Source organism: Eriocheir sinensis, chromosome 14 (assembly GCF_024679095.1).
Source record: "Eriocheir sinensis breed Jianghai 21 chromosome 14, ASM2467909v1, whole genome shotgun sequence".
Taxonomy (NCBI): domain Eukaryota; kingdom Metazoa; phylum Arthropoda; class Malacostraca; order Decapoda; family Varunidae; genus Eriocheir; species Eriocheir sinensis.
The window spans coordinates 17,051,867-17,074,428 of NC_066522.1; the positions used below are offsets into that span (position 1 = coordinate 17,051,867).

Genomic DNA, 22,562 nt, shown 5'->3' on the forward strand with positions numbered 1-22,562 from the left:
CCTACTCCTCTATCCTTCCCCTTTACTGCATTGTCGAGTATGCTTATTACTGAACCATTCATTGCTCTTTCACTTCCGCAAACTGCAGCGCGCATTACTTCACGGACAGTGCCAAGGTTTGTATTTATCAGCTTATTTCCAGTCTCTGTCAAATAAGCGAGTATGAAGACACCTCTCCGCCCGAAACTGACCTCTCTTTTTACCACTCATTTTTACTTTCTTTATAGCCTTTTTTTTGTCACAGAGCTGCATCATTTACTGTAACAAAAATTTTCTTTAGTTTTCAGTTAATTGTTTTTTTCCCCCCAGCAAACCTTTACCAGGAGTTTAAAAGCTAATGTATATATTAAGCCGCCTGCTCGTGACTGTATGCATTTTCCATCCTCGCCCCTGACAGTAATCTCGCATTTGGTTATTGGGCAATCTTTATCTTTTATCTATTTGGCCCCGTAACTTTCGCTTACTGTATACGATTCATGCATAAAACATTCTACACTTTGCATAATCTTGATACTTTTTCAGCCGCTAAATCTGCATCGTCTTCGCGCTAACCTTTTTTCCCTAATCTTTCCAAAATGGTTTTCAATGTAAACAACGAAGATGCAGCTGCGCGCCCTTGCATAAGAAACACAGCCGCCGCTATCTGAACGTTATTTACAGGTAACACACACACACACACACACACACACACACACAAGCACCATCCATCCCCCTCCCTCCCCCCCACAAACACATTCATCCCTCCCCACCACGCGTACAAATACACACACACAAACACATGCCCCCCCCCCCCCAATACACAAACACACACATACATAAAACACTATTGCCAGGTATAACAAAGGCGTAATTAAAGCTCCTCCTTACCTGAGTGCCAGCGTATTTATGTGGGTCATTTACGTAATAAAGCACTAATGCACATCTTTCATCCGGCACATTACCCCGTCTGCTTACAAATTCAAATGAAGACATCCATCTCGCCCTTATGGAAGAAACAAAGCCTCGAGTGCCGAAGTGCCTGCGTGGAGTGCCTCGGCGGAGTTCTGGCACACACACACACACACACACACACACACACACACACACACACACACACACACACACACACAAACACACACACACTCATACACTCAAACTGGTACGCATCGTAGGGTACAATGGCCCTTACTCAGCCACTTATTCCTCCTCCTCATCTCCACCCATCCCTCCCCCCCTCCATCATCTACCCACCCCAATGACAACTTCCTCACCTCTCCGCTTTTTCTGTGTTTGTTTGTGCGTGTGTGTGTGTGTGTGTGTGTGTGTGTCCTATACTATCCAGAACTAGCCAGCACACACACAAACTAATTTTAGCTCATGAACATTATTAATAAAAAAAAAAGATGTCCCGTTCAAATACTCTCCTCTTTTGCTGTTTGTTTGTGCGTGTGTATGTGTGTTCGTGTGTGTGGGTGTCAGTGATTCCCTGCCATAATGCTAGTTTCATATATGCATTAAGTCCTTCCCACGCACACACCCACGCAAACACACACACACACACACACACACACACACACACACACACACACACACACACACACACACACACACACACACACACACACACACACGGCACCTCAAACCAAAACCAAAATCAAAGACTTGCTCATAATATGCCGCGCTTTCCCCTCTCCCACCCCCTCCGCTTCCCTCTTCTCCTCCTCCTCGTCCTCCTCCTCCTGCGCCTGTTCATGAGGGTTATGGGCCATCAAGTTAGCGGAGAGTTGAGGTTCAGTGTTTCGAGTTGCAGTTTTTACGGGGCCGAGTGTTTGCTCCTTTCCCTGGTAAACTTCAAAGCCGAGGGTCTCTAATTAGTGCGTTCAGGGCTTAAAACGCTGCATTTGGCGAGAGAGAGAGAGAGAGAGAGAGAGAGAGAGAGAGAGAGAGAGAGAGAGAGAGAGAGAGAGAGAGAGAGAGAGAGAGAGAGAGAGAGAGAGAGAGAGAGAGAGAGAGAGAGAGAGAGAGAGAAAATGCAGCATCCAACCATCCATTAAGTTCTTTTTTGTCATCTGTCTACACGGCAAGTTCTCAAGTCTATGCTGATTTCAATGACGAGTTCTCCGGTTGAGTAGAACAAGAGTTATTGATGAAGAGTTTTGGGTACGTATATTTCGCTGATTCGTTATTCATTTTTTACTCCGGGACGAGGAAAAGCGGGCGGGAAGACATCAAAGTCCGTATTTTTCAACGTATCGGCTCCTCAGTTCGCCTATTTGAAAAGCCTTTATAAGAAGTTGTTTGGATTTCAGGGACTTTTGTGCTTCCAGTGATAGTTTTACACGATTTCATGGACTTTTGTGATTCCAGTGATAGTTTTACACGATTTCAGGGACTTTTGTGATACAGGTGATAGTTTTACACGATTTCAGGGACTTTTGTGATACTGGTGATAGTTTTACACGATTTCATGGACTTTTGTGATTCCAGTGATAGTTTTACACGATTTCAGGGACTTTTGTGATTCCAGTGATAGTTTTACACGATTTCAGGGACTTTTGTGATTCCAGTGATAGTTTTACACGATTTCAGGGACTTTTGTGATTCCAGTGATAGTTTTACACAATTTCAGGAACTTTTGTGATACTGGTGATAGTTTTACACAATTTCAGCATCTTGCACGGGAAAATAACTTATTGAAAACTCGGTAACTCTTCTCTGCCCCCTTGGAAAATAGTCGTAAGAGGAACCCGATACGTTTAAGAATATGGACCTAACGCACCATGACTTACACGCCCAGACGGGATCATAACCTCCCTGACCAGAGCCACCGACTGCATGATTACCGTTCGTCGGGTCTACACTGGACGTCAATAAGAGAAGCCGGAGTTTATTTCGTGTAAATCCCGAATCCAACACTATTAGCGAGCATGGAGGTGATGGAGGTCGAGTGACTGGCCGGAGACTATTAACTAAGGCTTGACGTCCACTGCAAATCAAGATAAATACACACACAAACACACACACACACACACACACACACACACACACTCCCCCTCCCTCATACACACGTACCCCCCCCCACACACACACACTCGCACACACAAGCACACCCACACGCACATGCTCGGAGGTCAGGAGGCCATTCAGCGGGCGGGAGGTCTGCCCTTAATACCGCAGAGTGCCTGACGCAGCGGAGTGGTCCTTGGGGACGCGTGACCGTGGCTCAGCTTTGCGGCAGACCGTGCATGGCTGGGGGCGCGGAGTGATGGTAAAATTATGTTGGTCACGGTGGCCGGTGGTACGTTGCCATAACATTTACAACCAAATCTAGGCTGTGAGTAAAGTATGGTATATAGAAAGCAAGCCGTGTTAGGTTATGTATAGCGTAGAAACACTGTGGAGTCTCTACGTTACCCATCCTCTTACATACTCTATAGTAGTTCCAACTTAATCTGGAGTGCGAGTAAATTAATCTCCACCCGAAATTGACCTCTCTTTTGGCTATCCTTTACTTTTATCTTTAATAGGAGCGCCGAGTAGCGGGCTTTTTTTTTTGTACTCTTTTTATTGCCCTTGAGCCGTGTTCTCTGTTTAAAAAAAAAAATTATAGCATGTAAAAAGTAAGCCGCGTCCGGTTATGTATATTGTAGAAACGCCATGAAGTATCTATGTTACCCAAATCCTCTTACATACCCTATAGCAGATGCAAGCTATGACTTTGAGCGCCTCCAATTACTGAGGCAAGTGTCTGGACGTGAGCTCAACGCCGGCAGACGTGAGTGCTTCCCGTGGCACAGGTGGTTCTTGTGTCCAGACGGCCGGGCTTGAGGCAGATGACCCACTGAGAGACACTGACACGGCACTGAGAAAAAGAAGAGGGGAGAGTGTGGAACCTGTGGAGGCGTTACTGGAAACTGAGCTGAGATTTCCAGCACTACTAGTAAATGGCAAGGGGGAAAGGAGAATGGAATGAAATGAAACTCTGGCATCGTTCGAGACAGCTGGATTTCCCCTTTGCCATTTTTTTCATAGCGTCTCCACTCGACTCATCCTCAACCCGCCTTGACTTGAACGCAGGAATGTCCATGAGAGAAGGGATCGGCCCCTCACCTTAAGGCTCCAGGGCACAGCTTGAGGTTATTTTCCCCCGTCCGGCATATCATACGTATATTGATCCCTTCCCTTCCCTCCCCCAGAAATCCTGTGTGTGTGCTGACGGCAATCTTGAGGATACGAGGAGAATGTTTACCCTCAAGGCTCCCAGGAACAAAAAATAGCAATACCCGCAGAGTCGTGGAGGCTAACAAGACTGAAGGAAGAGGGAAAGGAGGGAATGTCAGTAGGTAAAGGGATCCCACATTCACCGCAGGGGATGATGGAGGAGGTCTGTATTTTTTTCTCTCTCTCTCCGTGTCTCACTCAATACACTTTTTTTCTCTCCCTCCTCTCAGAGTATCGTGTTCTTCCAAGCCTCTCCATTTTCCTTCCTCGGTCTCACACCTCTTCAGATCTTCCCTCACGCCCTTCTCCTGCTCTCCAACGCTCGCTCTGTCTCTCTTCTCCGCCTCTAAATTAATTACTGAGCCACTCCTCGTCCGTTCCGCCTCCGCCTAGTCTTCAGCCACCGTCTAATCTCATTTGTCTACCTTTCATGCTACTTTTATCTCCGGCAGAAGGTGGCTGCTCCTATTCCAGGCTAGCTTTATCCCTCTTCCATTTACCTCCTCCCTCCCTTTCTGCCGTCCCTGCCTTGCCCTGCCGCACCACCTCACGTTGCCTCCTACTCTGCGTCCTGAACCCCACGCAGCCCACAAAGCCAGGAATTCCTCTTACTTTTGATCCCGGGGTAAAAATATCCCCCACGCACCTACCTATTCGGTATCAAAATTAGAATCCCGTATCAGGAGCGTCTGTTTTCAGGGTTCGCGGCCCCGGGAGTGGAGCAAGGAATATTACGGAGCGGGAAATGCGCTGCCACGGAGGGAGATAATATATGGCGAGACGTGCATAAGGAAATGTTAACATAGAAACACGATGCGGTGGCGAGCAAGGAGGAAGAGGAAGGGAAGGAGGAATTAATGACGGTGCTTGTGGTTTGTTTTTTCTCCTTTCTTTCTTTCCTGTATGGCCATTGAATAGGGAACTCATATTTGCATTTATTCATCAGTTTTATTTTATATAGAAGCAGGATGCGGTGGCGAGCAAGGAGGAAGAGGAAGGGAAGGAGGAATGGATGATGATGATTGTGATTTATTTTTGTTTTCTCCTTTCTTTCTTCCCAGCATGGCCATTGAATAGTTAACGCATATTTGCATTTATTGATCATTATTATTTTATATAGAAACAGGATGCGGTGGCGACCAAGGAGGAGGAGAAGCAGGAAGGAATGACGATGCTTGTGATTGTTTTTATGTCCTTTCTCTCTTCCTTGTATAGCCATTGACTGGAAACACACATTTGCATTTATTCAATATCATTATTTTTATGTGTAAGTGCGTTTCAGGGCGCCTGGCAGACCCTAAATTTGAACATTTGCAACACTAAACATGCTGGACCATATTCTACGCCTCAGCACGGAAGTATGTGACCTAGTTCTTATTCTTAATCGTTTATCAGTATACATACGAATACGGCAATACTGTGATAGAATGATTGAACTTCACCATTATAAAAGACATGTGAAACTGACAACGCTAACCCAATCCATATCCATGAGCTGGTTTTTTTTCTAACTTCATTTGCGGTTAACCTAGTGAATCATTTTCCACGCCGCATTCCTCCCGGCCACCCTGATCACTCCACTGTTCGGCGTAGAATTTACAAACTCTAACGACCTCCTCCATTTTAATCACGACGGGCGGTGCTTAGATTACAATGCCAAACAAGTGGTGGCTGCCAGTGCTCAGTCTTCTTTTTGTTGGTTTCACGGTTTTGCCTCACATGCCTCTCCCTCACATGCAACAAACTTACTAACACTCACAAGACCAGGTCGACGATGCAGTCCTTAAAATCCATTCGTGTATGACAACTATAATTATCTTTTTTTCCATTTTTTTCTCCTATTTTTTCACTTTTTTTTTACATTTTTCACATTTTTCTCATATTTTCACATAATTTTTAAACAACACTAGAGCGACGATGAATTCCTTAAAGTATATTCGTGCATGACAATTATAATTATCTTTTTTTCCATTTTTTTCTCCTATTTTTTCACTTTTTTTTTACATTTTTCACATTTTTCTCATATTTTCACATAATTTTTAAACAACACTAGAGCGACGATGAATTCCTCAAAGTATATTCGTGCATGACAACTATAATTATCTTCTTTTCCATTTTTTTTCTTTTTTTTTACACTTGTTTCTACATTTTTCACATTTTTCTCACATTTTCACATCATTTTTAAACAACACTTGGGCGACGATGAATTCCTTGAAGTATATTCGTGAATGACAATTATATTTATCTTCTTATCCATTCCATTCCCATTCGCTTCCTAAATTAGAATACCTTGTGGTGAATGTTAATCAGGTTGCATACATTACGAATACTGTTAAAAAAGTTAAATTAGCATAATAAATATATAAAAAATAAGCTGCAATCCGTCAATCACTTTCCCAAAACACGTTTTAATAAGCAAAATCTTAAATACCCAAAATAAGGCCATAAAATCAATGACAGACGTTTTTCACGGTAATTAATTATCTTCTAATTATGACTTCCGGGATTTTTCCACCACGTAAAGTTAAGCTAATCCGCAGTTAATTGACATGCATTATTCTGTCATCTCCCAGAAGCCTGAAGTTATGTCACTGGGGGTAATATCTTCCCTTTATCACGAGAATTTTCAGGGCGTTAACTGCATGTCATCGAGCGAATTTCCTGCAGATTAAATAATTATATTCTGCATATGGAGGATTTTTTCAAATTATTCCGAATTATTAACCGTCGGCCTTCTCATTACTGGCGCTCTTGCTAATTGGCACGAATGTCATAATCATTATATTTCACTGTTGTCACACCAGTCAACAATATGAGGCCAAATGAATATAATAAATTAATTATAAAAAAAAATCTCCTGATGACGCTGAATCTAATGTTTACTATACTTTTAGGTCCTTGTAGCAGGAAAACATTACGTACTTCATTATCATAATTTTTTTTTCGATATTTTGATTACTGTTTAGATATCTGAATTTTAAGTCGGCAATGTAAGATAATAATTGTTGAGCAAAGTTGAAACGATAATAATGTATGTAGCTAAACCTTCTATAATTATCAGTAGCTTCAGGCAACAGGAATTTTCTCAGTCAAAGTTTTTTTGTGGGTACTTCAATCACTGTAACTCACTCTACATTTCTTAATTCTTATGAGTGCTTAGTAATAGCTTCTAATAACTATCACAGACATAAAGACATTAGATATTATATTGGTAAAAATACACACACACACACACACACACACACACACACACACACACACACACACACACACACACACACATAAACACTTAAACATACACAAACAAACACACCAAAAAAACAGTACACACCTCGCCGCCACTTTACACCTGATAATACGCATCCTTCGAGACACCTGGGTATAATTTTTGTTATGTTTTTTCATCCTACCGCCTCCACTCAACTCCTCCAACCACCCTGTTTTGAACGCACCGCAGACCACCGCAGCTACGCAAAACCCACCATTTGTAATAGCATACCCAGCGGGGGGTAGAGGAAGGCAAAACAGGCTGACCCCCTCTGACAAAGTTGGGAAAGTCCTAACTTGAATTTCGCCCTTCTTTTATTTCAGGCATAAAAAGTTCAGAATTTGATTATACCTGACCTTGTGTGTGTGTGCAGTGTGTGGATGGAAATGGGGGGCGGGGAGAGAGAGAGAGGTGGAGAAGGAAGGAAGGAAAGAAAGGAAGAGGAGGAGAAGAGGAAAGGGAAAAAAGTGAAAAGTTAATAAAGTGGAAAATGAGAGGTGGAGAAGAAAGGGAAGGAAGGAAGGGCAGGAGAAGAGAAAAATAAAAATGAAAAGTGAATTGAAGTGGAAAATGAGAGGTGGAGAAAGAAGGAAGGGAAGAAAGGAAGGGAGGGGAGAAGAGGAAAAGAAAAATAATGGAAAGTTAAGAGAAGTGGAAAATAAAGGGGGGGGGAAACGAAAGGGGAGAAAAGGTGGAGAAAAACATGAAATAAGAGAGAGATGAAGAAGGAAGAGGAGAGGAATCGGAGAGAAGAATAATGGAAAAGGAAGAGAAAAAGGGGGACGATAGATGGACCGTGAATAGAGGTGAGAAATTAATGGTTAAAACAAAACGAAGAAGAATGGGAGAAGAAGAAGAAAAAAAATTAGAGAAGAGAAAGGTGACGAAGAAAGAGGAGAAGAATTGAAGAGAAGAGCAATGGAAAGGAAAGAGAAAAAGTGAAACGAAAAATGAAAAGTGATTAGAGGTGGAAAATGAGAGAAAGAAAATAGAAAAGAGAGAGAGAAGAACATAACAAGGGAAGAAAGAGGGGTAAAGAAGGAAGAGGAGACGGATGAGAGAATAACAGTGGCAAAGGAGAAGTAAAACAGGTGAGGATGAACGATGGGAAGGGATGAATGAAAGAATGGAGATACGTGGAAACATAAAAGACTAACAGGACAGAACAGGTAACAGAATGCCTGAAGGAAACGCAATAAATCCTCCCACTTTAGATCCAGCGTGGAAGCAAAACACACCAAGAACAACCTCAATCGACTTTCCGCGAACCAAGTCGAGACATGACACGAGATAAGCTAATCATGTACCGCAGTGCCTCCCCAACGCAGGAAGAGCTTGTCGCTTCGGCACGCAGCGGGAGAGAGAGAGAGGAAGAGAAGGAGAGAGGAAAAACGAGACGGAGGAGAGGGAGGAAGGGAGAGGGAAGAGGGTCAAGAGAGAATGAGAAAGAAAGGAATCTCTAAAACGTCAAGGGGCTGGAGGAAGTGGGCAGAAAAGAGAGAGAGAGAGAGAGAGAGAGAGAGAGAGAGAGAGAGAGAGAGAGAGAGAGAGAGAGAGAGAGAGAGAGAGAGAGAGAGAGAGAGAGAGAGAGAGAGAGAGAGAGAGAGAGAGAGAGAGAGAGAGAGAGAGAGAGAGAGAGAGAAAAAAAAAAAACCAGTGGAAAGGCGAGAAGGAGGAAGTTTAGAGCAAGTCTTTCTCCACACCAAAATCTCATGAAGACACTCTCCAGCCATTACCTCCACCGTTATCCACACCCCTCCTCCTCCTCCTCCTTTCCTCTCTTCCTCCTCCTTTCCCCTCTCCTCTCCTTTCGGCCCTCATTCCCGCACGCCTTGAATCCCGGGAGAAACAGACAGGCAGATTATTCTCCTAAACCTCACCATTTCTTGTCGCTGGGCCAGGGAAGAGCTCGGAACGCCTCCTGTCTTCTCCTCCACCTCCTCCTCCTCCTCCTCCTCCTCCTCCTGGCCTCCTGCCTCGCAAGAGATTACTGCAGCGCATATTTGGTGAGGCGCCTATTTTTAGTGTGCCTGTGTGTGTTTGTGTGTGTGTGTGTGTGTGTGTGTGTGTGTGTGTGTGTGTGTGTGTGTGTGTGAGTGTGTGTGGGTGTATGCTTTACTGTGCTTCTGCTTTCAAATGTTACACTACAAAGAAAAATACGGAGAGAGTAAAGTAGAGAGAAAGAAAACAATATCAAGGCATGTGTGTAGTGTGTATGTGTGTGTTTATGTGGTTTACTGTTCTGCGTGCAAGTATGTTACCCCACAGAAAAGGAGAGAGTAATGGATTAAAAAAAAAACAATATCAAGGCGTTAAATTCCGCCACATGATTACCCCGCTGTCTGCCCTCTGGCGGGGTCTTGGCACACAAACGATGCCGCCGGGTTGATAATTCTCGCTTAGCTTCCACATCTCGGGCAAGAAAGTTAACTCGGAAAATAACTCCCCGCGCCACACAGCACTGGGAGGCTCATGCACCGGGCGGAGTGAATAAGCGGATATTGCAGCCTTCCCTCACTGGTACTAAACGTGCTGTCAATGTTTCTATCCAGGGCCGTATGTCTCAAACGCTTTCGGCTCTCCCAACAAATATTTCCAGAGTTCTCATGAGTGTTTTTTCACATTTATGGTGCAGAAGCCTCGTCAAACTATCACAAAACTCATGAAACTACCTAACATAGAAATATCAACAACCTCTACGAAAGCCTTATCAAATGTGGGTGTGTGAGCCCCGAAATGTTTGGGAATATGGCCCCAAGAATCCCGGAAGCTCCTACATGTCATTCCTGTGCGCTCTTAGGTCCTCGTGCAGAAGCCTCGTCAAACTACCACAAAACTCATAAAACTACCTACCATGGAAATACTCACAACCTCTACGAAAGACTTATCATATGTGGGTGGGTGAGCCCGGAAATGTTTGTGAAAATGTCCCCCTCTTACACGTCAATCCTGTGCGTTCTTCGGCCCCCGCCCCGCCCCGGCCGTCTATCATCCACAATACGCCAAAGAAAGGTATACACGGATTCTGTTTTTCCATCAGCATCCATAAGATGTTCGGCGAGTCTCCTCTGCATATAGATGGAAAGTTAACGTTGGCAAACTGAGGAGAACGAAGCAGGGGCCGGGAAGGGCGCGGCTCTCTCGGGATGGGCAGCGCCGCGTCTGGCAAGAACTGCTGAAATACTGACTCGCTAAAAGTAATGGCGGAGTGTTGCCGGAAAGATCTGTTCAGTGTTTCCATGGAGTGTCAGTGTGCCATGTTACTTATCTGACCAGTCAATGGAATGGCATGGAATGGAATACTCTTGAATAAAAGCGCGCACATAAACACACACACACACACACACACACACACACACACACACACACACATAAAAAAGCAACACGGGGAAAGTCGGCTTCGTTTTAACTTTTTCTTACGAGACACAACTTGATCTTTTGCAGAGTTGATTCCGGCGCGCAGGATAAGTTGTAACGAGAAAGCGTTGCAATAACTCTTAGGAAGTTCACGTCCCGCTGTCGACCTGACGGCGTCTCGGATGAGTTAGAAGTTTCGGGTTGTGGCGGTGGAGGGACGGACGAGGGCAGGAGGCGAGAAGGTATGAGGTGGAGGATGGGGGAGCAAGGGCTTGGGTTGACCGCCAAGTCCCTCCCTCCTCTCCTCTTCCCTCCTCTCCCCCTCCCCCGGAAATCAGCGTGGCAGCTCCTCACGAACGTGTCACGAACTTTAATAGACTTTCCTGCTCTACTGTTTTTAAGTAGGCTGCTCCGTGCCCTGACAGCCACGTAACGTACACAACAAGCTCGTGGTGGGTCTTGTTATGCCGTCCTGCGGGAGGACCTAACGAACACCCGCCCCTCATACCCCTCTCGGGTGGTTCGCCCCCCCCCCCACCCCCTCTGCCCACAGATGCAGTTGTTGGCGGCAGTGCTCTCAGTGGATTACTTGGAAGCATAAAAGTTTCACTTCCTTCAAAAGTCACACAATGGAGAGGTCGTACATGTTTTAGGGCGACGGTGAGCCACCACGTCCGCACCGGCCGTGGCTCCGTGACCACAGCCGCCTGGCCTCTCCCGGCCGCTGAGAGGCAACGTTAGGGCATGTTTTTTGTCATCTCAGGAACGCCATTGCTGGCTGATCCCTCAAAGAGGAGAAAGGAAGCTCTGTCTGTATGTGGTTTGCGGTCAACTGTAGATTATTAATAGGTGCCCTTTATAATCAGTGACTAGTAAGTGATATATATATATATATATATATATATATATATATATATATATATATATATATATATATATATATATATATATATATATTATATACATATACAGTAATAACCAGAAATCGCGAATGACGAGCGTGGACTCTTTTTCTGCTTTTTTTCCCCAGGACGGGTGGCGGCTTCCTCGCTAATAAAAACTTTATACCTGAAATAGAAACTCTTTAATGACTTTAAGAGGGACCCTGTGGAGGATTGGATGCTACGTAACCTATAACCGCCGGCAAATGGAATTTTGGCAGCTTTTCCATTAAAATTGTGAGGTCTAACACCATGCTATCAAAGTGGCAAAGATCATTATCCAAAGAAAAGAAAAATGGCACTAAGAAAATAAACAAGAAGCTACATTAATCTTAAACAGATGAAGAGACGCAGGAAACAAGATATGAATGGAGAAGAGATATTTACAGAGACAGACAAACACACCTGAGCACATCAATAGAAAGCTGATAGAGATAAATAAATAAAAGCGGCCCAAACCCCATCGCCCATAACGTGTTACTAGCCGGCCCGTGCACGCGTGTCTGGACATAAATATAAAACGGCGCCATTATTTATGAGCCATTAACGCCATGAACGCTAGCGGGCTCCGGACCATGTGTTATTAACGCCAACCACTCGTAAAAAAAATGTAAACAAAAAATTGATAATGGGATGTCTGAAGAACTTGAAAAAATTATATGGAAACTTTTCTTGATACCAGATACTGACAACTTGTGAATTTCTGCACACACACACACACACACACACACACACACACACACACACATACCGAGAGCAGATTATGATGATGTGGTGTTGCTCTGATGGTAGTGGTCGTGGTTGTGGTGGTGATGGTAATGTGGTGGTGATGGTGACTGTGGTGATTATGGTGGTGGTGGTGTTGACTGTAGTGGTGATGGTGGTGACTGTGGTAGTGATTCTGGTTGTGGTGACTGTGGGGGTGGTGACTGGTGGTGGGGGTGGTGACTGTGGTGGTTGTGGTGGTGGTGGTGGAGAGCGATTAGCTCAATGGAACTTGAAATTAGGGGAAGATCAATTACAGTAATGGATGTTTTAATGATGAAAGTTTTGTACGGCTGTATAATTCTCTCTCTCTCTCTCTCTCTCTCTCTCTCTCTCTCTCTCTCTCTCTCTCTCTCTCTCTCTCTCTCTCTCTCTCTCTCTCTCTCTCTCTCTCTCTCTCTCTCTCTCTCTCTCTCTCTCACCCCACACATACACACAGGAAAAACGTATTCAAATCTGCAAGCATGTGGAGGGCCCGTGTGAATGCAAGTCGGCCCTTCAATATGTGAGTGAGTGAGTGAGTGAGTGTGTGTGTGTGTGTGTGTGTGTGTGTGTGTGTGTGTGTGTGTGTCAGCCTCACCATAACAACGATAACGATTAATTAGGGCCCTGGCAGGTGTTCCTTGTGCAGGTCGCCTCAGCTGACACAAATAACGAATCTCATCGCGCTAACAAACACACCTGAGCTCCTCCTCCAGTCGCCTCTATAGAAAATGTCTAGTATATATTTTTTTTCTTTTTTTACATCTTGTTCTGAATGCCTGACTTCCGCGTTGTCACCTGAAAAATGGGCGTTGGTAGCAATGATTTTATTAGTGAGTTTCTAGAGCTAAAAAAATATAACACGGAGGGTGGAATCAAGTCGGTGGAGATGGGAGGAAAGAGAGATGAAAGGAAAGCAAGGGAAGAGGGAAGGGAAGGAAAGGGAGAAGAAATAATAATCTATGGCTTCTTAACGTTTACACTGCAGTTCCTTTTTTTCAGGTTCGTATGAGTCAACAAAACAAAGCTATGGATGAGCGACAAACTACGTGCGACCCTTAGCTGTGCCCCGCCTCGGATGTCTAGACTCGACCCTCGCGACAACACAGGCTGGAGAGCGACGACAAGCCGATAAGGAAATGTTACACAATCACGCCGGCAAGATTCAAGGAGCAGGTAAAAGCTTGAGCTGGGGCTATGACGAGAGGACGGGAGGGAGAGAGGGAGGGTGGTAGGAATTGAGGTGTGAAGAAGGGTGGGTAAGGGAAGAAGCGAGGAACTAACATTGTATAGAGAAGAAGGAAAAAGGGAGGGAGGAAAACTCTGAGGCACGGAAAATAAGATAGGGGGAGAATGGCCCAAGGGAGGAAAAATAGGAAGGATGAAGAGGTGAGGAACTAAGATTGGCTAGGGAGAGTAGTAAGAAAAAGATGAAGGCGGACACTGAAACAAAGAAAGACAGAGTAGTGAGAGGGGTTGGAGACTCAATGGAGAAAAAGAGAAAGGTGGAAGAGCACTATATAGCATTGTGTAGAGAGAGAGAACAAGGAGGAAAGAATAGGACACTAAAGCGAGGAAACCAAGATAGGGAGAGAACTGTGTGAGTGTTTGGAGGCTCAGGAGAGGAAAAAAGAGGGAGTTAGAAACGGTGTGGCACGAACACTGTGTAGAGAGACCATGAGGCAAAAGAGGGAGGTTGAGAGCATGAATAGTAAGACAAGGGGAGCGTGCTGTGAAAGTTATGAGACTCAGGTGAGGAAAAAGAAGGAAGAAGAGGCGAAAAGCTAACATGGTATAGAAAAAGCAGTAAGAGGAGTATAGATGTGAGCACGAAAGTAAGACAAGGAAAGAGTGCTGTGAGGGTGTGGAGACTCGAGTGAAGAAAAAAACACAAAGGTATGACATGTTGTTAGTGGCATTAGGTCGTAATTAATAGAATCTCTGTTCCCATAACGCCGAGCGAGGTCTGTGCGGGGAGGCTTCGGTTGTATAGACGAGCAACATAAGCCTGTCTGCCCTAATGAGCCGCAGCGCTGTAGTACCCAAATGTATGCAAATGCTAAACAACGTGTAGAGGTGGTGGAGGAGGAGAAGGAGGAGGAGGAGGAGGAAGAGGAGGAGGGGAAGGCTGCAAAAGGGTGGAGAGAGACTGAGGATAAAATAAACAGAGTAAACGTAATTGCTGGTTGTTGTTGTAGGGATGGAAGAAAAAAAGAAAGAGTAAGTAAAGCAAAACAGCAAATTACAAGGCAAATATTCATGCGTCGGGAGTGAGTGTGGAGGGAGAGAGACGGAGAGGAAGAGCGAACGGTAGGAGGAGGGAGGGAGGAGAGAGAGAAAGAGAGATGTTGAGGTCGAGGCTGAGATGAGGAACAATGTGGATCTGAGAGAATGGGAGATGCTGTGTTCCGTTATTGTTGATGGTGGTGGAGGTGGTGGTAGTAGTAGCAGTAGCAGTAGTAGTAGTAGTAGTAGTAGTAGTAGTAGTAGTAGTAGTGGTGATGATATGAAAAAAAACGAAGGTAGGTGAAGCACAGTGATGAGTTCAGGTTAGGTTAGGTTAGGTTAGGTTAGGTAAGATAAGGTAAGGTCAAGTCAGGTAAGATAAGACAAGGTGAAAAAACAAAAGAAGTAGTAATGAGATAAGAAACACAGCATCAAGCGGGCTAGTTAATGAGGACTGGGACACTGACAGGTAGGTAGGTAGCGGAGGACGGATTCAGGGGAGAGGCATAATAATCTTGCCGGGGTCGGTTTGCAGTCAGCTTAGTGGATTTGGGTCTGTTGGTTCGAATGCCGAGTCTCATGGCCTTGGTGGGAAGAGGAGGAGGAGGAGGAGGAGGAGGAGGAGGAGGAGCGGTAAACTAGATGGAGATGGGAGGAAACAGAGATGAAAGGAAAGCAAAGGTATTGGTAAGAGGAAAGGGTAGTGGAATAATCAGTTTGCAGGGAAGGAAGAATTTGGGAGTTCTCATGTAAAAAAAAAAAAAGAATAAAGGAGGTGGAAACAGTAGGAAATAGAGACGAAGGAAACGCAAGGAGAATAAAGGAAGAGGACGAAAGAGAGGTGGAATAATCAGTTCGCAGGGAAGGGAGAGAGCTTGGGGGTTGCAATGTAAAGTGAGAGGGTTAAGGAGAAAAAAATAAAAGGGAAATGAGAGATGGTTCAGATTAGAGGTGAGGGGAAGGGAACATAATTAAGAGAAGGAGAAGCAAATATATGTGTGTGTGTTGCATCCATCACATTGTTAAGCGTTATAGATCTTCAGCGGCGGCCATGGAACAGACCACACACTCGTCATTATTAAACCTACAATTCCCACACCCACGGCCACCCTTCCCTCAGTCATCTTTACAGCTCTGTTTGCCGGGGATAGCATTGGCCTCATCTACATAATGGGTCTGTAATAGTACTTGTGCTGGGATAGACTGCCTCGTCCGCCTCCTCCTCCTCCTCTTCGTCCTCGTCCCCGTCCTCCTCCTTTTAATCCTCCTCACCATCATCATCCTCGTCCTCGTCCTCCCCTTCCCATCCTCACCAGGTACACCTCTACCGACCTTCCGGGAATTGCAAGTTAATCATTTATATCAGTACGAAACGTTAAGTAGTTATCTAGTCATGATATTAAGCTTATGTTGTAATACGTAGAATGCTATCGTAATACAGACGAAATTAGTTGATTGCTATCATCATCTTAGCGTATTACCTTCACTCTGTTATGTAAATTAGAACTGATTGCTAATTGCTTGTCTAATATAACGTTCTTAGTGAAATTAACGAACTTCTATCTTGTTATAAAGTAGTTATCTTTTTTTTGTTGTTGTTAGGGGTAGGCTCTCTTGAGGGGCCTCTTGGACGGCCCAGCCCGTTAGTGGTGCAGGCGAATTTTATTTATAGTGGCTGCCGTGATATACGACACTTGCTTGGCCCATGCTGACCCCCGGTGCTACACTTGAATGAAGTCGCTGAAGTTAGGGTTGATTGAAGATCTGGGCAGCACTCGCCACGGGGATGATTTGAAAAAGTTGCGTGTTTCGGTGGGACTCGGCCCTGGGTCCACAGGGTTGCCAAGCCCGCACGCTGACCTCTCAGTCACCGCCTCCCCAGGTATGCTGATGCTTAGAATTGTTATTATCGGCATCATCATTGTTACCAGTGTAGAAGTATTCCCTGTGCCTCTTCTGTACCTACTGGCGTTTTGTTGCAAGCCTTTTCTCTCCAGCCTTTCCTTCTTCCCCTCCCTCCCGTCTTTTGTCTCGTTATACACACCTCACATTCTCTTTCCCATCGCCACAACAGGTCAGTCACTATACGAACAATAAACTCTTTCCTTTCATCCTTACATCCAACAGGAAAGCCAAGCCACTTCCTTTCGTTTCTCTTCTCAAGCGCTTCTTGATTTCATAAACACACATTGATGTCTACAGTTTCTCTACCCTTCGTCTTCTTCCTTTTTTCGAGCAGCCAAAGTCAAAACAGAACGGGACAGAAGCATGCATACAGTCACTAGGAAAACATATATAGGCCTCACTTGCCAAACCTTGAACCTTACACAGTTTTCGTAGTATCAAAATCTGGTACTGCTGTCACTGAGCTGTATATCTTTGGGGTCATAAGGTGGCAGGTAAGGGCTATATTGTTTTTCCCTCAAGCTCGCCCTACATACCTCGCCCTCTTGCCCGCCAACCTACGAACACTAGAGCCCCTTTACCCCCTCGTCCTCCCTTCGTCGTCTTAGCCACACCTACCCGCCATTAGACCCAGGCCGCGTCACACCCAGCTCGCGTCAGGTTGATCCATCATAATCCTGCTGCCGTCGGGTCCAGATTAATTGAAATTTGTGACGGTGGTTTGTTTACGTGTATGTGTGTGTATTATGTGTCTGTGTCTGTGTCTGCGTCTGTGTGTGTGTGAGTGTGTGTGTGTGTGTGTGTGTGTGTGTGTGTGTGTGTGTGTGAGTGTGTGTGTGTGTGTGTGTGTGTGTAATATTTTTTCCTCCTTCCTGGTTGTCAAATTTCATTCCATTTTATCCCCGTCACATTAGCAGCCTCCCCCTCGTCTACTTAATTATCTTGGGACATTTTAATTAAAAGATAAATTTCCTTCTTCCTTGTTGCGTCTCATGTCAACTTTTTTATTTCCTTATTTATCTCTATCTATCTATCTATCTATCTATCTATCTATCTATCTATCTATCTATCTATCTATTTATGTATCTATTTATATATCTGTTTATTTATTTATCTATCTATCTCTATTTATCTATCAATTTATATTTATATCAAGTGACAAATACAATTCAGGGGTGTGCGGCACATGGGAATGATAATTAACGTGTAAAGGTGAATCGTTGTTGTTGGAGTGATGAAAACAACTGCAGCATAAGACGCGAGCAACATGTCAGTTTTGTTATCACACAGCGATGGATTTTTTCTCGGTAATGCAGCGAGGCGGCAGACAAAGCTAACGTGACATTTGAACGTTATCGGCTGAGAGCATTCTTCGAAAATAATTGCCGAATAATGCCTATGAGGAGAAGGATGCCAGCTTGGCCATTTGTTCCTACCTGGATAAGATGAAAAATATAAATAAAATAGTATCTGTATTGCGACCACAAAGAGAAGGGCATCAGTCTTTAAGACTTGACTCAAATCTTTATTGAAAGGATTTCAACTTTTTACAAGAGAAGACTTGAAAGGCAACGTTTGCAGAATTAAATTTCCTTCATCCTGAGACAGATATTGAAGGACCGGGAAGGAATTATTTAAAGAAAGTCGCCGAGTTATGTCTCATATCTCCTGACCATCAGTGAAACCAATCGGAATGTTTCATGAATATAATACAAAAATGCTAAACAAATAGATAGGGAGCCAGTTGCTTGCAATTTACCGATCTCACTCAGGAGAAGGAAAAATTATGACATGAAAACAACGTCAAATATTTTCTCAGACAACGAACGAATGCAATTAAAAATAACAATACGACAGCAAGTAAACCCTCACCGAGCAGCAAAAATACTTGGCCATCTTTTCCATCTTTTCCCTGCGATCAAAGGTCAAGGAACAAACTGAGGCGATCCCTTTAGCTCTCTTTATAGACGCAGGGGAAGCGGTCTCTGGCTATTGATGACATTTACCAACGTTCTCTGTCCCTTCGTGCAATGTAACATATATTTGTCCATGAAGCGCTTCCCATTTCCTGATCGGGATTAACGTCACATCACCTCGTCGCAACAGCAAGACAAACGCCAGCGCCCGTCCTCCGCGTTATTGATTGCATACCGGCTTTGTTGATTCAGCGGGGCTTTAATACGTGAATCAGGGATGAGGACTTTGAGTGCTATTTACTAAGGGTTCGGAAACATTAACTTATATTGGTTACGGGCCGGGAAGCAGGCAGTCATGTAGGGTGAATAAGCTGAGGAGCGGCGACGAGACCTTCCATCCATCATGTGCGAGAGTGGAGTGGCGCCGATCGCTTTCCTCCGGTTCCCTCCTCGCCCCTCGCCTCGGTGTATAGGAATGGAAGGAAATGAATATATTGTAGAGTGAATGTGATCAAAGACTCGTACTTTACCCCTTCTTCTTTCCTGCTATGCTCCAGAAAGACTTAAGGCTATCATAATCTTCGACACTATCCAACGCCTCACATCACAACACATCACCGCTCTGTCAACCTTGTTCTGAGTTAACATTAAGACCCGATTCACACAATTCTCCAACGCATAGTCTCATTGTCTCACTCCTCCGTCCCAGCCTCAGCCCATCACCGCTTAGTCAATCATGATCAATGTTTACAATAAGATCTGGTTCACACAATTCACCAAGTCTCATTGCGTCATTCCTCAATTCCGTGCTTTATTTCTTCCTTGTGAAATTCAAGTTACTGAGGAGAAGATTGAATAGCCTCTAGAGTCTGATATTAAACGTTTTCCTCTTTCTTTTTGTCCTAGGAAGCTTATTATCGTATTTATCGTATCTTAGTAATTATAGTTTGTTTGTTTTGGCTATTTATTTTATTACGACCTCAATTGCTACGCTGTTGTGCAAATAATGTAAAGAAAATCAATTATTGCGTCGTGTGTGTGTGTGTGTGTGTGTGTGTGTGTGTAACTAATCCCGAGGAAAAGCATTGCAACAGCTCCAGAACGTCAATCTCCCAGACAAACAAGTCCTCCTCCTCCTCCTTCTATTATTCCTCCTCCTCCTCCTCCTCCTCCTCCTCCTCCTCCTCCTCTTACAGTTTCTCTTCCTCTTGTTCTTCGCCTTCCAGTTCCTCTTCCTCCTCTTACTCCTTCTCCTCCTCCTCCTTCTCTTTCTCTTTCCATTTCTCTTCCTCTTCCTCTTTCTTTTCGTCTTCCTCCTTCTCTTTCTTTTTCTCTTCCTCATTTTCTTTCTTCCTCTTCCTCCTCTTTCTCTTTCTCTTCATTTTCCTCTTTCTCTTCCTCTTCCTCTTCCTCTTTCTCTTCCTCTTCCTCCTCCTCCCCTGTCTCCTCCCCCTCCTCCTCCACACATGAGAAGAAAAAAAGAAACCAACAAACTATGAAAAAAAGTGTTAGTAAGTCATTTCCCGTTTATTTATCTCCGCCATAAAAAACGGAGGAAGCGGATATTGGTTTTATCTTCTTTTTCTTCTTTTTTTTGCAACTTTCCATGCATAAATTCTGAACCTGCGTCAGTTTTTTTACGCCAAAGAATTTACACATACGGAAGAAGAAAAAAGGCGATGGTTTATGTTTTTTTTCCGACATCGATAATTTTTTCCTTTTCGTTTTTTAATTTTTTTTTAATGCATTTATACAACGTTTCCTTTATGTATTTCTGTAACATTTGTACGCCTTCTATATCACGTCGATCTCTTTACCTTGTCACGAAATTATGGAAATATATCAAAAGAAGAAAAAGGATAAAGAAAAACGAGGAGGAGAAAGAGGAAGAGGAGAGGAGAAGAGGAGAAGGAGGAGCAGGCCGAAGAGTAGGAGGATTAGGAGGAGGAAGAGGAAGAGAAAGACAAGGAAAAGGAGGAAAAGAAAGAGGGAGAGGAAAAGAAAAAATGAAAAGAGGTAGAAAGAGAAATACAAAGGTAACAGTTTCCATTTACCTATTACGCGTATTATTTCCTTACGGTGAAAACGAAAAACAAAAAAAAGAAGAATTAATTTAAAAACGATAACTGCGAATTTCTTTCATCAGTGCAATCTATCGAAGACGCAAATAAACAAACTCTAAAACCTGCATTTAACTAACTGAATAAGTAAGCAAATAAAAACACAACTTACCTTAACAAGTGACGGTGGTGGTGGACACGATGGCAGCGATGGTGGTGGTGACGGTGGTGGATACGTTAGCAGGGTGTTGGTGTTGAAGGCGTCCTGGTGGTGATGTCTTGGCGGTGGAGGTGGTTGTGTGGAGCGGCAGGGAAAGGGCACGGGGAGTAGGGGGGGGGGGGGGATAAAGTCCAGCCCGTCATGTCCTACTCAGCTCAGCAAGACATGGCAGTATACTCGAGGCCCAGTGTGAGTCCCAGTATGAGTTCCAGTGTGAGTCTTAGTGTGAGTCCCGGTATGAGTTCCAGTGTGAGTCCTAGTGTGAGTCCCAGTATGAGTTCCAGTGTGAGTCTTAGTGTGAGTCCCAGTATGAGTTCCAGTGTGAGTTTCAACATGAGTTCCAGTGTGAGTTCCAGTATGAGTTCCAGTGTGAGTTTCAATATGAGTTCCAGTGTGAGTTTCAATATGAGTTCCAGTGTGAGTTCCAGTATGAGTTCCAGTGTGAGTTTCAATATGAGTTCTAGTGTGAGTTCCAGTATGAGTTCCAGTGTGAGTTCCAGTATATATGAGTTACAGTGTGAATCCCCCGCACAGTACCCATGACTCATCTGCAACGAAGAAAACAATCATTACTAATCACATGAAATAGAGAAGGGACTGCAAACCAAAAGAAACACATATGGCATCCTAATTACTATACATAATCCACATCAAATCCCCTGCAACAGTAACAAAGCAGTACATGAACATCGCATTTATTTTACCGCAGATTACGTACAAAGGGTTAAATTGAAGGGGATGTACTGCGACTCTGGCTCTGAGGAACGCTATCATATCGTCGTACCCAGCCCCTTGTGTTTTCCCGATTTCTGACTCACAACTATCGCAAACATCAATAATTAACGATTTGAGCCGCAACTGCAAATAGATATCGTTAACTGTGTAAGAGCAACGATTTTACGTCGGAAATCGCAACTGCAATACGCTGAATACAATAATCTGGTAACTTAAACTCAGGAGCCACCTCATAAAGGGTCCCCACTACACACAACACGAAGCAAACACTGATCCTATACATTTCATTGGCTTTGGGTTAACGAAGAGCCTCCATAAATGCTGAGCCCCAAGACCCACTCACCTCTTAACCCCGTGTAGGAATAGGATGGTATTAAAGTTGATAAAAGTGGCAACATATTGGAACTGAATGTGTTGGCACAGAAACACCCTCTACACCCACTCTGGTTACATACATACACACACGCGGCACACATTAAGAGTAACTTACGTGCGAGGATAAAACAGTGAGGGCAACACGAACACCCACTCACCTACACCCAACCACACACACGATGCAACCCCCCCCCCTACACACAATACAATAACCCTCCTTTCCCTCATCCCTATACACGATGAAACACTCCTCTTTCACCCACTCCCAAAACGAGATGCATCACCCCACTTCTCCCAACCCCTACACATGATGCAAAACCCATCCTTCCCCCTACCCCCAAAAACGATGCAACCCCCCACCACATACCACACACACTATATACCAACTCTTCCTCAAATCCCCATACACAATGCAACAATACAGCACCCCCGTCCCCCTCACACCCACACGATGCAACACAAGGGCCTATTTACCCAGCTAGGAGGGCGCGGAGCCCAACTTGCTGCCCGTCACAAAACAAATAAATAAGAAGAAAGAAAAATAAAGGAAACAAAGCATCCAAGTTTGGGGCCATTAATGTTAGTCTCAGCTAATTCCCAGAAGCATTAAAC

General features: G+C 44.3%; 1 long non-coding RNA gene across 2 annotated transcripts in view; it reads right to left on the reverse strand.

The window, feature by feature from the left end:
* The window catches only part of LOC126998576 (uncharacterized), a 198,295-nt gene that overhangs the window by 169,617 nt on the left and 6,116 nt on the right, over positions 1-22,562 (reverse strand). For both annotated transcript variants that reach the window (XR_007752938.1, XR_007752937.1), the window contains exon 2: positions 20,793-21,388. This is a non-coding gene — a long non-coding RNA (uncharacterized LOC126998576). The remainder of the gene's footprint in view (positions 1-20,792; positions 21,389-22,562) is intronic.